The sequence below is a fragment of the Ursus arctos genome, unplaced genomic scaffold (assembly GCF_023065955.2).
Source record: "Ursus arctos isolate Adak ecotype North America unplaced genomic scaffold, UrsArc2.0 scaffold_21, whole genome shotgun sequence".
NCBI lineage: Eukaryota > Metazoa > Chordata > Mammalia > Carnivora > Ursidae > Ursus > Ursus arctos.
The window spans coordinates 11,901,970-11,917,043 of record NW_026622886.1 but is presented as its reverse complement, the minus strand read 5'-3'; the positions used below and the strand labels follow the sequence as shown (position 1 = coordinate 11,917,043).

At 41.3% G+C, this 15,074-nt stretch overlaps 1 long non-coding RNA gene across 1 annotated transcript in view; it reads right to left on the bottom strand.

The window, feature by feature from the left end:
* Window positions 1-12,332, bottom strand: part of LOC130544488 (uncharacterized) — a 60,664-nt gene extending 48,332 nt beyond the window's left edge. The window contains exons 1-2 of the long non-coding RNA XR_008960801.1: window positions 12,136-12,332; window positions 4,323-4,427 (exon numbers count right to left, since the gene is read on the bottom strand). This is a non-coding gene — a long non-coding RNA (uncharacterized LOC130544488). The remainder of the gene's footprint in view (window positions 1-4,322; window positions 4,428-12,135) is intronic.
* Between the last annotated feature and the right edge of the window lie 2,742 nt (window positions 12,333-15,074).

Sequence of the window (15,074 nt, the reverse complement as noted above, 5' to 3'; positions counted from 1 at the left end):
TTCTGTTGAAGAGGCACATAAAGCTCAACGGAATCTGAAGTAAACAGCCAGGAATTGAAATGGCTTCCACCAACCACCAGCAACACTTCCGTGCAATTCCCAAGCCCTGAGCTCTAGGGAGATGCAAGGCAGAAGAGAAAAGTAAGCAAAAGGGTAGAGAAGAGAGAAAAGGAAGTGAAGGTGAGAAAGATGGTGGAATACAGTTCACAGCCATTCGGGCATGACAAAGCAAAACTGATTAAAGGTACCAAAAGGAGGAATTGTAAAGTGCCATCGGTCCACACCTCTTTCCCACCAAATCCAGAAGAAGGTCTGGCCGATTAGATAGGTAGATAGATAGATAGATAGATAGATAGATAGATAGAAAGAATATAGATATAATGTATAAAGCAATAATAATTATTACATGTTATTTGTTTACAAAATATATTACATATTATATGTATTACAGAGAGAAACAGACACAGAGAAAGATCAAGAAATATTAATCAAAAATCAGTGTGGAATCCTTTGCAATCTTTTATTAGAAGTAAACCTTATTCTAAAAACTCCTAGAACACAGCAAATGTAAAATCAGTCACGTTCAAAAAAATCTATCAGCCAGAAACATAGTTCTCACTTTTAAATAAAGCCACTACACTTTTGGTTGATTCAATTTTGTCCAAAGTAGATTTTTCTTCACCGTTAACATATTTCATTCATATTAATTCCAAAGAGAGCAATTCTGAGATCAAAATAGCTTGCCAGCAAAGCTAGAGTCCACAAAGTCAACAGTGCTAAATGTTAATGGATTCCGCCCTCATCAACCGGGGGTATGGGAAGACGGCTGGATCGTTTGGAAACTTCATAAAAACTTCATAGACATCGAATATTGGGAGTTAACTGTGAAGAGGTGAAGGTTTAGAGACCCTCTAGATAAACTTTCCAAAGTTAGACTTCTCTCCTGGTTTACCTAAGACAAAGGATTCTCTGGGGGAATACAGTAAATGTGAACTTTTGTGTGGCCTTTGTATTTGTATGTGTGTGTTTTAGCAAGCACCCCAGAATGGCAAATGCTTCCTCCTCGGTGGAACCATGTAGATTCAGAAAAAGCCATCTTCCACTGAGAAGACAATTGTTTTCTATAGAGACAAGAAACAAACGCCCATGACCCGGGTCACCTCCTCCCAGCAGGCTTTTGCTGCGGCTTCCTCTGAGCAAACACAACAAAGTCCGGAGCAGTCAATCCTGCCGCCCCTCACTGGGCCCCTGCAGTTGTGCTCTGCTATTTACCCTTCCTATTAATCTGTCAATGTTCTAGTCAAACATGCAAAACAATATGGTGGGTGCATAGTTTGATTGGCCATTGCTAAGTAACTTGGGCCAAAGATGAAGAAATGGAACTTCCACCCAACAAAATGTGAGGCCCAATTTGATTGTAAGAAAATGTTCAACAATACCAGTGCATGACAATTTTTCAGGGTGGCTGTGATTTAACATCCCCCTCACCAGGAAAGAGGGATCCCAGTAAACGACATTCAGCTCTAGAAGCTAAAAATTCAGGTCATGTTGCTGCCCCTATCACTGTGGGACAGGACTGTCTGGGAGTTTAGTAGAGGAAGGTATTTGTTAATGAAGAGACTATTAAGGGATTTGGTCTGGTACACTGGTGAGCCCCTGGCTAACAACGGAAACATTCTTTGAACTGAAAAATGAGAGTCCTTGTTTGAACACTCCCTGAAAACTGTATATGCTACAATGTATAGCTCAGTAGTTGCAAAACGTAATCCAAATTCTCAAACATCATGAGACATAGAGGTAATGAGTAGCTCACGTCTTCATTGCTTCCTCTTCTGCTAGCCCAGATGAAGCCTCAGAATCCTTCTCAACACAAAGGTCTAAGTAGCCACTCCCATCCCACTGGAACTAGTACAAATTATGGAGCCTATCTGTCATTCTAGCTAGTCCTTGAGCCTCAAGTGAACAAATGTATCAGAATATAAAATGTGTAAATGATTTTTTAAAAAATTGTCCCCTACTAATACTATAGAGCATGTATTTTTCCTGCTGTGTGTTTTCAGAAACCGGGTAGAATGGCAAGAGTAGTTAGATTTATGAATCTGGGGTACCAGGACATGGAACAGCAAAGGGAAAGAAAAGATGGATATTGCAGTTAGGCTGACTTAGGGTCAAATTCCCTCATATGCTAGCTATTTACCAGCTACCTGAGCTCTGGCCAGTATTTAACAGTTCTGAGATATGTTTGTTCATCTATAAAACAGAGAAAAATGTATAAGTGAGGACTTCTCAACTCCCATCTCTGTTCCATTTTCTCTGATGATTTACTTCTCCACAGACCACAGGCAGCTGTGGACTCATATCCTTGGCAGTTTTTGGCCCAAGAGAAAAAGGAAACCTCTCTTCCCAGCCTGAGCTCAAAAACTGATGGGAAGAATTCTGATCGGCTTGACTGAGGTTATCTGTCAACCTCTGGACTCCCACTCTGATTGGTCCAGACAAGGTCATACACCCATCCATAGCCGGGGTACTATGGTTGGGCTACCTCTAGAACCACTCACTCACTGGGAGTGGGTAAGAGTAGTTTCCCAAGAGAGGTGTTGAGTAGGGGGGGGGATACTTTTCTGGGGTAGACAAAACAGTAAATGCATGATCTGTGATGTCACAGAGTGAGAAGATTAAAATAATCCATGTAAAGGATTTAGTACCTGGGCACTTAGAAAGCATTTCTATAGATGGCAACAAAGATGATGGTAATTATTACTGTCCCATTATTATCAATCCCTAGTCTCCAAAGTTATAGCAATAATAGGGGCATTCACAGCAACATAACATCGATGAACATGGAGTTCATCACTCACTGATGTTAGTAATCTGGCTACTTAGACTATGTACTCAAAGAGCACTCTCAGTGAAATAACTAAGTGGAATGGCCATACTTTTTGTACTTCAATTTGAATTCAACTATTAATTTGAATTATACAGATTTCACTTTGGTCCAGTTCACTGAAGCAAAGGATGAAAGTAAGAAATTGATTCACTCATGCATTTACTTGAGCTTTTATGTGCCAGGCACTAGGTTAGACACTGGGTGGTAACGGGAGCCAAAGGGATCAAGTCAGTTATATAGAAGGAGCTTACTTTCCAGAAGGGAAGCTGGAGAGTAGTGAGAAGCATTATGGAGAACAATGAAACATAATAAGAGGTTGAAAAGCACAGAATGGACTTTAGGTAGAGGCAGGCCCTCTGAGGAAGGGACATCCGGGCGGAGACATGAACAAATTAAAGAGAACATCCTTGGAGGGAACAGCATTCTACACTGAGGGAACAGTGAGTACGAAGTCTGGAGTGTAACAGTGTGGCCAGAGCAGAGTGAGCAGGTGAAGGAGACAGGAAGCAATGTTAAACAGCTTGCCCCCCCCCCCCAGGATGTTCATGTCCTAATCCCCAGAACCTGAGAAAATGTGACTTCACGTAGCAAAAGGGACTCCGCAGATGAGATTAAGTTAAGGACCTTGTGATGGGACATTATCCTAGATTATCCAGATGGGCCCAGTGTAATCACAAGGGTCCTTAAAATGTTAAAAAGGGAGGTAAAAGAGGAGGTTAGAGTGATGTGATATGAGGAAGACCCATCTGATGTTACTGGCTTTGAAGATGGCATAAAAGTGACATGAGCCACGAAATGCAAGTAGCCCCTAGAAGCTGGAAAAGGCCGGGAAATAGAATGTCTCCTAAAGTCTTCAGAAAGGAATGCAACCTTGCCAACACCTTGATTTTAACCCAGTAACACCCATGTCAGACTTAGGGCCTACAGAGCTGTAAAATAATACATTTGTGCTTTGAAGCCACTATGTTTGTGGCGATTTGTTACAGGAGCCACAGAAAACTATACAGCATCGTTCTCTACATTTCCAGAGGATTCTTGCTTTCTTTCCAGGCCCGAAAGTTTCCTTCTGTCTTGAAAAGCCTTGACTTTCACAACTTGTCAGGAGCAGCACCAGTTACGTCAAAGTGAGTACACATGTCCCACCCTAAAATGGTCTGGGGTCACCTTACAAATACACAAATGAAAGACTGGTAAAGGAAACATGGGCTGTGTCTCCAGGTTTTCCTAGCGGAGGTATAGGGTGTCCCTACGGTAGCAAAGACACGTGTACTTTATGAGGGCGTGTAAAACTATGTTATCATTCACAATAACGTGGGTAAACATGGAAACCAAGTGAATGTTCCAAAATATAACAAATGGCACTAAATCAAGAATCAAAATTATTGGCTGAAATGAAGCTAAAAAATATGAAAGTATATTTTTTCTCATACGCTACCTGCATCCTCGTTGCAAAGGATCTGATATATGGTCAGCAAGAGTGTTTCTTCTCCCATTGCTCCATAGTACGTCACTTAGACGTCCATTTGGTGAGTTCAGCTCCCTATAAATGATGGATGGAGAAAGAAGAGCAGGCTTACAATAATGCACCAATGGGGAATCTGACATTTTTAAGAAGTTGAGCCATCCTAACTATGAACATATTTCTTTCCAAGGGTTGTCAATAAAATTTTATACCATTCTGTAAGAAGTTCATGACCACCTTTTGTAAGATACAATCCTAGGTATTGTTGGATTTTTTGTTTGTTTGGTTTTGGTTGTTTTGCATTATAAATGATATCTTTCAAATTAAATTTTTTCTAATAATTTCCAGGGTATAGAAATGTGATTCAATTTTATACACTGTTATTTTTTTTAAGATTTTATTTATTTATTTGACAGAGAGAGAGCACGGGAGAAGGAGCAGAAGGAGAGGGATAAGCAGACTGAGCAGGGAGCCCATCATGGGGTTCAATCCCAGGACCCTGGGATCATGACCTGAGCTGATGGCCGGCACTCAACCAACTGAGCCACTCAGGCTCCCCCAATTTTATAGACTTTTAAAACTGCAAGCTAGCTCAACTACCATATTAATTCTGAATTATATGCCTGTAGATTATTTGGGGGTTTTGACGTGAACAATTGCTAATCACCTGCTAATAGTGACAGCTTTGTTTCTTCCTTTCAGTTTTTTATACTTTAAATTTCTTATCTTATTGCACTAACTTACAACTCTAAAATAGTGTTGAACAACAGTGGTAATAGTGGACATCTGTGTCTTTCCTACAGACACATTTATTATTTATTTACTAAAGCAAATAAAGGTTGCTTGCACAGGCCCCTGTGAGCTCTAAGAATCATTAGGATTTACAGGGTATTGTAGGTAGAGAGGGAAAACCTAGTGAAATTGAGAAACACTTTTGATAAATTGCTATAAAAGGTTTTCAAAATGACAAAACTAAACATATTCTTACCATATGACCCAGCAATCGTGCTTCTTGGTATTTACTCAAAGAGGTTAAAAACATGTCCATACAAAACCTGCACTTGGATGGATGTTTATAGCAGCTTTGTTGGTAATGGCCAAAACTTGGAAGCAAACAAGATGTCCTTCAATAGGTAAATGGTTTAATATACTATGGTGTATCCAGAAAATGGAATACTATTCATCAATAAAAAGAATTAAGCTATCAAGTCAAGAAAAGACATGGAGGAACTTTAAATGTATATTATTAAGGGAAAGGAGCCAATCTGAAAAGGCTACATACTGTATGATTTCAACTATATGCACTGTATATGACATTCTGGAACAGACGAAACTATGGAGACAGTAAAAAGATTGTGGTTGCCAGGAATTGGTGAGGATGGGATGAATAGGCAGAGCACAGAGGATTTGGGGGGCAGTGAAAATGCTCTGTATCATACCAAAACCATGGACACATGTCTTTAATACATTTGTCCAAACCCATAGAATGTGTAACACCAAAGGTGAACCCTAACGGGAACTAGGGACTTGGTGTGACAATGATGTGTCATTGTAAGTTCATCAACTAAAACAACTGTGCAACTCGGGTGGAGGACTTTGACCATGGGGGAGGCCAGGATTTTGTGTGGTCAGGTATATCAGATATCTCTGTACCTACTTTTGGGTTCTTCTATGGACCTAAAACTACTAAAGACCTAAAAGAAGGTCTCAGAATGAAATGACCTACATCTCTAAGTCTCTAATTTTTTGTGTTTTATTGTCATATTCATTTTGGTACATATTTTTTAATTATAGTATTGAGGCTTGAACTATGAAATATTTCAATCAAAAGGAAGTTAAGATGGGAAATTGCATGCAAAGATGCTGAAAAAGAAAAGAAGAGGTGTGTGGAGTTGCAAAAAATAAGAAGAGGTGATATGGACACGCGACAAGGTGTTAACGCTCAAGGAATGGAGCCACCAAAACAACATAAGCTTCAGCCTTTACAAAAATTATATATGCCTGATTGTTTCTGAGGTAAACAGGAACTTATACAACATTTCTCCCAGCAAATACAATGTTTGCTGTATTTTTTATTTACTTATTCTTTGTAGATTGCTTTATCAGGTTAAATAAATTCCTTCTATTTCCAGTTTGCAAAAGCTTTGGGGTTGGGGTAGGTTGTTTGTTTGCTTTTTCATTAGAAAGAAATGGTGAATTTTATTGAATGTCTTCTCTACATCTGGTAAGATGATCATATTTTTCCTTTTAATTTGTTAAAGTGATGTTACATTAATCAAATTTCCAATATTAAACCAGCTGGGCCTTCTTGGAATAAAAACAACTTGGTCATAATATATATTCTTTTTAGCATATGGCTGGACTTTCTCTGTTAATATTTTGTTTTATTTATTTTTATTTCTTTAATGATCATGTTGAAATTGAGTTCTTTCCCCCTTATAATGTCCTTGCCTTGCTTTGTTATCAAGTTGTGAAAGCCTCCTAAAATGACCTGGAGAATATTCTCTTTTTCTGGTTGCTGATAGAGTTTGCATAGGATTGAAATACCTGTCCCTTAAATATTTGGATGACTATATTCGTAAAACTATCTTCTGATGTTTTTCATGTGAGAAAATTTTTAGTTATTCATTTAATTTATTTAATGGTTATAGGGCTACTTTTTTTCTATTTCTTTTGAGTCCATTTTAGTAAATTGTGTTTTTCTAAGAAATTTTTGTTTTTTAAGTTTCCAAATTTGACCATGAAGTGTACATTAATATCCACTTTTGTTTTTAATCTATTCAATATATGTTCTTTTTTAAATTCTTAATATTATTTATATTGCATTTCTCTTTTTCTTGACAAATCTTGCCAGAGGCTTATCAATTTTATTATCCTTTTCAAAGAACCAACTTTTATCTTTATTGATCTTGTTTATATGCTTATTTTCTGATTCATTAGTTTTTATTGTGTCTTTTAAATTATCGTTTTTCCTATACATTTTGGGAGTTTATTCCACTGCTCTTAGCCCATTGATACTTGGTTTTTAAAATATTTTATCCAGCATATTTGGTCAGTTTAGATGATAATATGAGATAATTAGCCTACAGTTTCCTTAGAAATAGAAAACCCTTATTATATTTTTCAACTTATCTTTATGAATACCTTTAATAATTAAATTTCTACTCTTATTTGGCATCAATTAGTTTATTCAACATGATCTATAAAGTGGAACTTCTAATTCTTTAAAACATCGAAAGAACTCATTTGTAAAACTGCCTGGGCTCAGAGCCTTTTTCAGAGTTAATTATTTGAAAACATTTTTCATTTTTATCATGACTGCTGTTCTAGTTAGGTCTTCCATCTCCCCTTGAGTTAATTTTAATTATTTTGCCTATAAATACAATATAATAATTTTGTGAGAATTTTGGATGTATCACCACAAAATTCTACATAGTGTTTTCTTAAATTTTAAATCTTTATATGTACTATAGCAAGAGGAAACTAGTTTATCCATTCCATTTCCTTGGAATTATAGGTATAGTAGCTTCTATTCTGCTTCTCAAGAGAAGTTTTAGAAACAAACACCCCTCCCCTCAAGAAATTATTGGGCCAAATTTACCAGGAGTTACACAATTTTAAAAGTAATAAGGATATATCTCTCACTGTGTGTCTTTATCTTGCTGCTGCTTTTTTTTTTTTTTTTAAGATTTTATTTATTTGTCGGAGAGAGAGCACACAAGCAGGGAGAGTGGTGGGTAGAGGGAGAAGCAGGCTCCCTGCTGAGCAAAGAGCCAAATGTGGGACTTGATCCCAGGACCCTGAGATCATGACCTGAGCCGAAGGCAGATGCCTAACCGACCGAGCCACCCAGGCTGCCCTCTTGCTTCCTCTTCTGCTTTCTGGTTCCCGACACAGCAGGCCTGGGTTCTGGCAAGCTCCTGATTGCTATCTGGTGAGCAGAATTCACACACTTCGACCAACATGCCTGCCAGTCATTATTTTACCTACTCAGCTTCTCCACTGTGACTTGTGAGTTATCTTCAGTCAATTCAGATTGGAGAGAGTAGGAAACCCATCTAGCTTAAAAGTCAAGTCTCAATCCCCAATTCATTTTTACCAGGGAGCCCTTTACCTGAGAGAGTCCTCTGGCCTACATTAATAGAGCTGATATGTTGATGCAAAACAGGTGTTTACTCTACAAAGCAGGACTCTGAACGGGAGGAAGGAATTATTGACTTCCCAAACATAACCCCTAACATATTAGAGACCTCTTTCCATTCTCAATTTTATGTGTTTGTAGTTTGTCCTTTTTTCTCAAAACACCTTTCCAGAAATTTGCATGTCGTTGTTTCACGGTCTAAGATAAGAGATTCAGTCTGGGTCAAAAGCAACTGTAAAGACCTCAAGTGCATGGCTTTATAGATCTTCCCTCTAATGTTACTCTAGTCACACATTGCAGCTTCTTCACATGAACTTGCTTCCCCCAGCCACCTTCTCTCCCTCTAACACATTACAACCCCCTCCAAGCCAGGTTTCATAGTTTCTGCTTATTCATGTCAACCATTTGATCGCGACCCTTAATAGTTCTTCCTCCAGCTCATAACTTTTCAGCAACTCCTCTGACACTAACCACCAGCTGTCTCAGGATATCCACTTTGGATTCAGGATGTAGGGCATCTTACCAGCCTGCTCATGCCTTCACGCCAAGCCACATCACTGATCCTGAGAATCTTAGGGAATGACTACGGCCCAGGGCCAGTCAAGTGTCTGCTCCTAAGCCTACCCTCTCCATTTGGCCTCCTCAATAACAGTTCAAAATTAACATGTTGAAACAGAATTCTTGATCCATACTCTTTTTCAGTCCTTAATGTACATTCCCCATCTCCATAATGTGACCACCATCTGCCAAGTTGTTCTCCTTGGTTCTCCTATGTGTTCTCCTTGGTTTCTCCCTTTCCCCCTTCACCTCACTCACACACTCTCATTCATCACGTCTTATCGTCTTATCATTCTTTCTCTAAGGTAGGTCCCAAATCCGTCCACTCTTCTAATTCCCATTAGCATCTCCTTAATCCAGGACATCATTATTTCCTATCTGGATTATTACCACACCCTGCTAACAGCTCCCTAACGAGCTATTACACTTTTGATTCTTTCCATCATTCTATCCACATTCCTCACAGCAGCAGTAAGGATCTTCTTAAAATATACATTCAATTGTACAGCGCCCTCACTTTAAATCCTTCAGTAGTTCCCTATTTCCCTTAGAATAAAATCCAGTCTTTTCTCATGCCTGACACAGTTTCCCATGATCTGGTCCTGACTAATGTCTCCACCTGATCTCACCGTTTGCCGCCCCCACCCACAGTGTGCCAGGCATACGAAACTTCTCCCGGTGACTCACGACCCCTGAAGCTCTTTCCTGCCTTAGGGCCTCTGCACAAGCCTCCGCTTGCTTGCTCCTCACTTTGTTCCTTCGCTTGCTTTAGATGGGGGATCTTCTCTGAAGAGTCCTTCCTTGGCCACTCTGTCCAAAGGAAATATCCCCTGACTTGTATGTAATTCTTTATGTCATTGCCTTGTGCTTTCATATTTTGCCTATCTCCCTAAATTACAGGGAAAGAAACTACAAAAAGACAGAGAGAAAGCAAAAGCCATAAGAAGAGTCAAAAACTAAGAGAAAGGAGAGGAAGAAAGAAATTGAAAGGAAATCGACATAAAATTACCAAATTCCTTAGAGAAAAAAGTTCATAAAATTAATAAGCGCAAATGTTGTCCACCCCTCCAGTGAGCATTCTGTATTTCTAAGTCTAATGAAATGATTTCTAGCTTTCCTGCCTTCAAGATTTATGTCAGTGGATCTTCCTTGAATTCTGGCAACTACAATATTCTCTAGTTGGAGAACTTATCAAAATGAAGGTTCAAAATGAGTTAGAAGTATTTGAAGACGTCATTAGGAGCCACTAGAAGAGTCTAATGCTGCTTTTCTCATTGTGAGTTTGCACAGCAAGCATCCAAGACAAGTTTTAAAATAAAACAACCCTCCCTTAGGGCCATGGGTACATGAGGCATCATTTCCCCACAATAGCCTGACCCTCTCGCCTCCCTTTGTCCTCTGCAACGCCTCTTTGTAAATCACAGGTGTTTGTGGGCATAAAGCCCATCGGAAGGGAGTTTATTGTACAGAGTTCTTTCTTTGCCACTTGTTCTAAACCTGTTCAGAGAGTGCTCCGTGCCTTAGACCAAATCTCCATAAAAATCAAGAAACAAGAAGTTTTCTGTACTCCTGCCCAGCAGCCGCACTATGACATTAGTTTCGACAGCTCTGTGACCCGGTATTATCCCAACTTTATTCACTAGTCTCTTTTTCTCTTTTTCTCTATTTCTTTTTTTAAAGCCTACTGGCATTTTTTTATCTACTGTAAAATAAAAAGGAGGATGGTTGTTTTTTTTTAAAGCACCCTATGTGGCAGCCAGAAAAAGCTATCTGTAGTTACTGTAGTAATGGTTTCAAAAAACACCTGCAAATCAAAGAAAGACACCATTGCAGTGTCTTCAGTGTTGTTTTTTGTGGGGTTTTTTTTTTTCTTCCCTTAAAGTTCCTTCTTGGCCATTATAGGGGAGGCTCGGGAATGAATTTATGTGACAGCTATGAAGTTAGTATTAAAATTGTGAATAGTGCCCTAGAAGTTTTCATGCCCTTACTATAAGATCGCCTCAATTTGCCACACAGCGGTGAATAGGGTAAAGAAGGGGGGGGGGATGTCAAATGAATGGGAGGAGGAGGGTATGTGAATGGGAGGGTCTCCCTAGAGGGAGCAGCATGGTAGTCACGGGGAAGAGTGATTTATTTTTGAAATTCCAGGAAGAAAGGCCAAGAGAAGCTGCCTAAGAGATCCCGAACCCTGGGGTAGGGGGTGTGAGATAAATAATACGTCTGCACACATTTAGCAAGTGTCAGCGCCAACTCTAGAAGCAGGGACTGGGGCAAGGGCGAGGGGGGAGGTGTGATGGTAAATCCATTCCTCTGGTCTTCTAAGATTGAATATTAAATGCCAGCAGGGAGCAGATGCGGGTAGGGGCTGCAGAGTGGGGGTAAGAGCACGGAAGGAGGGGGTTAAGCGTTTATCTCAATGGAAATTAACCACTTGGGGAGAATTAGGAGAGGGCTGGAGCAGGCTGGGCGGGGGGAGAGTGTCTCTCAGTGAGTTTAAAGAGAGGAACTCTTCTGGTGCAGTGATTTGGGGAGGGCGTTCAGAAATCCGAGGTGCGCGGGGCCACAGAGAGCAAGGCGGGGCGTGCCCTCCGCAGCCCCCGCGGCCCCGCCCCCGCAGAACCCCCCACCCACACCGTATTAGCATGCGGGCCGCAGAGGGCCAGCCGGGCGGGGGAGGGCGGCAGTGAGATCGCCGCGCGGGGCGCATTGTGGGCCGCGCTCGCCTCCGCGGGGGACCATCTGCTCGCTGTCAATGCATCACCTGCTCGTCTGGGCCGTCGCCGGGGCAACGTGGGGCGGGGGGGGGGGGGGGGGGGGATTAAGGAGCGTGTGCGTCTCGGTCCGGGCTGCGGCGGCGGGGGTGGGGCGTTCCTCAGCCGCCCCCGGCCTGGGACGGTCGGCCGCGCGGAGGGGGCCCGCGACCACAGTGGCTGGCTCAGCCGTTCGCCGCTGCCCCTCCGGCTTTGCAAAGACAGCCGGACCGCCTTCCCTCGCGGAGGTGGCTGGTGTCCCGAGGAGGAGCAGACAGCAATAGATCCAGCCCTTTGAACCCACCCAGAAGGCGAGAAGTGTGACCTTCGCGTCTACCTGGAGCTTCTTGGGCCATGTCCCAGGACCGGCGTCTGCAGCCTCCTGCAGGGCAACTGACCCGCCCAGCCCGGTCCCTGGAACCGTTCTGAGCAACGCCCCTGCAACGCCGTTCTGAGCGCCCCGCAGTCGCTGGGCAACCACAATGGGGTGCGCATGGCAGGCAGACCCTTCCTGGCTCCTGTCACCTAAGTTACAGATAACTTCCGCACCGCTCATCTGATATTTTGGTCTGCCGCCCAACGCCCAGACTGGGGAGCCTTTGACATCAGAATACGAGTGACTCTTGCTCTTTGGGGGCGGATGGTCCCAAGGTTTATCAAAACGGGTTTATTTTCCATGGAGGAAGTGGTTCTGGGGATGAAAATCCCCAGAAATCCTGAAATCCCCTTAGTTCTGTTCCTCTCACTAGAAATGCTTTTGTACAATGAGAGACGCAGCCAACAGCAGGGGGCAGAGCGAGGCTGTGGATGGAAAGGAGTGTCCGCCTTGGGATTACATTTGCTCCAAAGTCACCAACAAAGGTCCTTCCTATCTGCCAAAGGATTCCATGCCCCTTAAACTCCCTTACCTAAATTTTCCATGGACTCCACGGAAGCAACATGTTATTAAGCTTTAACCGTAATGGTAATAGATGGTGTTTTCTTTCTGGGCCGGCTAAGTACTTTTATTCCCCTGCAGAACAACCTGAAGCAGCAAAAAGTTCACCAAATCCCAGGCTGGACCTCCCAGACCCATATCTGAAACCTTCCCAGCCAGGTAAAATCCCAGCCCGTTTCTAAAGATATCTGAGTCAAGCAAGCCCCAAACCTGTCTTGTTAGCTCTCCCAGGGGCTGGCAGCTCTTGAGAATCTAGTCTTTCTTTGACAACTTAGTCACTTCAACCCTTTTCCTACAGTCCTGCTTTCTGAAGAAACAGAGAATTTGGCCTTTTTTCCAGTCAACCCTTTGTGCTGAAGATATTATTAAACTGTCCATTAACCTTCTCAGATTTTCTCCTGTCTTTGAGTCCAGCCATTTTTCTTCTCTTTAACCAAAGCCTTATTTAAAGTTACACTATATACAAGTTGGTAATATCGATCCTATGTATTCCTCCAACTAAAATCTCAGAATCATCAAATACCATTTCTCTCATCCTTTTATGATTTCTAGATATGAGCATAAAAATTAGACTAATTTCATGATTAAAATTATGGTTTTAAAATTTACTGTTGCCACCATTTTATTTGCTGTTCCTATCATTTATATGCAAGAGAAGAAAGTCAATTATACAAATACCCATGTGTTCTGACATAACAGATGAAGGGAAAAAAAACAAGTGTGTAATGTATTAACTTGCTCAAAAGATAAAGAAAATTCTACCCATCCAAAACTGCTGTTAATTGTGACTTTCATGGATTAAAGTTGAGAGTTCTGAGAAGGCAGGCTCTTCAATTCACAAGGTATAGTTGACCCTGGAACAACATGGGGGTTAGGAGCACTGACCTCCTACATAGTCAAAAATCCACAGAGAACATTTGACTCCCCCCAGATTAACTACTAATAGCCTACCGTTGACCAAAAGCCTTACCTATAACATAAATAGCACATAATTTGTATGTTATATGTATATATACTGTATTTTTACAATAAGCTAGACAATAAAAAAAGTTATTAGGAAAATCATAAGAAGAAAATACATTTATAATACTGTAAAAATCTGCATAGAAGTGGACCCATGCAGTTCAAACCCATGTTACTCAAGGGTCAGCTGTACTTCCAAAATCATAGAATCATGGCATCATTCCTATTTAAAGAAGGATGAGTCTGAGTCCGACCATCCTCTCTATCGACAAGGTAACTGAAACAGAAGTACAAGTAACCAGCCCAAGACTGTTACAGACAGTAGCTGAGGATGCCCAGGGCACTCTCAACCCCACAAACCTCCCGAGGGAGCCCTTTCCACACCAAGAACACCTCAAAGTGCCTTTTATAAACCGCTCTATTCCTATTCCGACAGCTGCTGGCTTCACAGCAGAGATGAGAACTCTTCATCAATTCAACAAATAATCATTGAACACCTGCCACATGTCAGGCAAGCTAGACAAAGATCCCACCCTTATGGCACTCACTGTTTAGTAGGGGTAAATAGATTTAAAAAAAAAAACTCTTTTCTTTACTCATTTATCCAATAAACATTTCCTGAGCAACTAATCAAGTACTATGGTAAGAGGGAAAAAAATATATCCATACATAAGATAGGGATACCTCTCTCAAAAGGAGAAAAACACACAAAAAAATTAGGGCATCACGTAGTTAATTAGAAAATACCAGTAGGACAAAGTATCATGGAAGTAAAGAGGATGCATCAGATAAATTTGCCTGGATAGCACCACAGAAACGTGATAAATCGGGCCATGAAGAATTAGTAGGAGTCCCCAGCACCTAAAACAGGGCATGGACATCGCAGGTGCTCAATAATTAGTTAAATGAATAAATGACGTAGTTTTCAAGTAGACAAAGGGAAGACAATCCAGGCAAAGATGTCACAGTATGAACAAAGGCGCCAGGAAATACTATTAAAGGGATGATGAGTGAGCAATTCACTGTAAGGCAAACAATGTAAGGAGAAGAAAGAGGAAGATGGAATGCCAGTGTGGAGGCATGTGGAGGAGGGATTTACAAATCATGCCAAGGAGGTGGACTTTGTCTTAAGGATGAATAAATTTTTCAACAGCAGAATGCTTGCTTTAAATAGAATCTTACAAGGAACACAAATACAATAAAACCAATCAAAACAGAGCTACCCTACTTGAAACAGGGGTAGGACCTGACACCCTGTCCTCTGGCCACAATCTCACTGCCTAGCCACTGCTGGAGAACCCAGCATGCCCCTTGGAACACTCTTTGAAAACCAGTGTCATGGTCAGTGGGTCATCACTGAACATTATTGGACATGA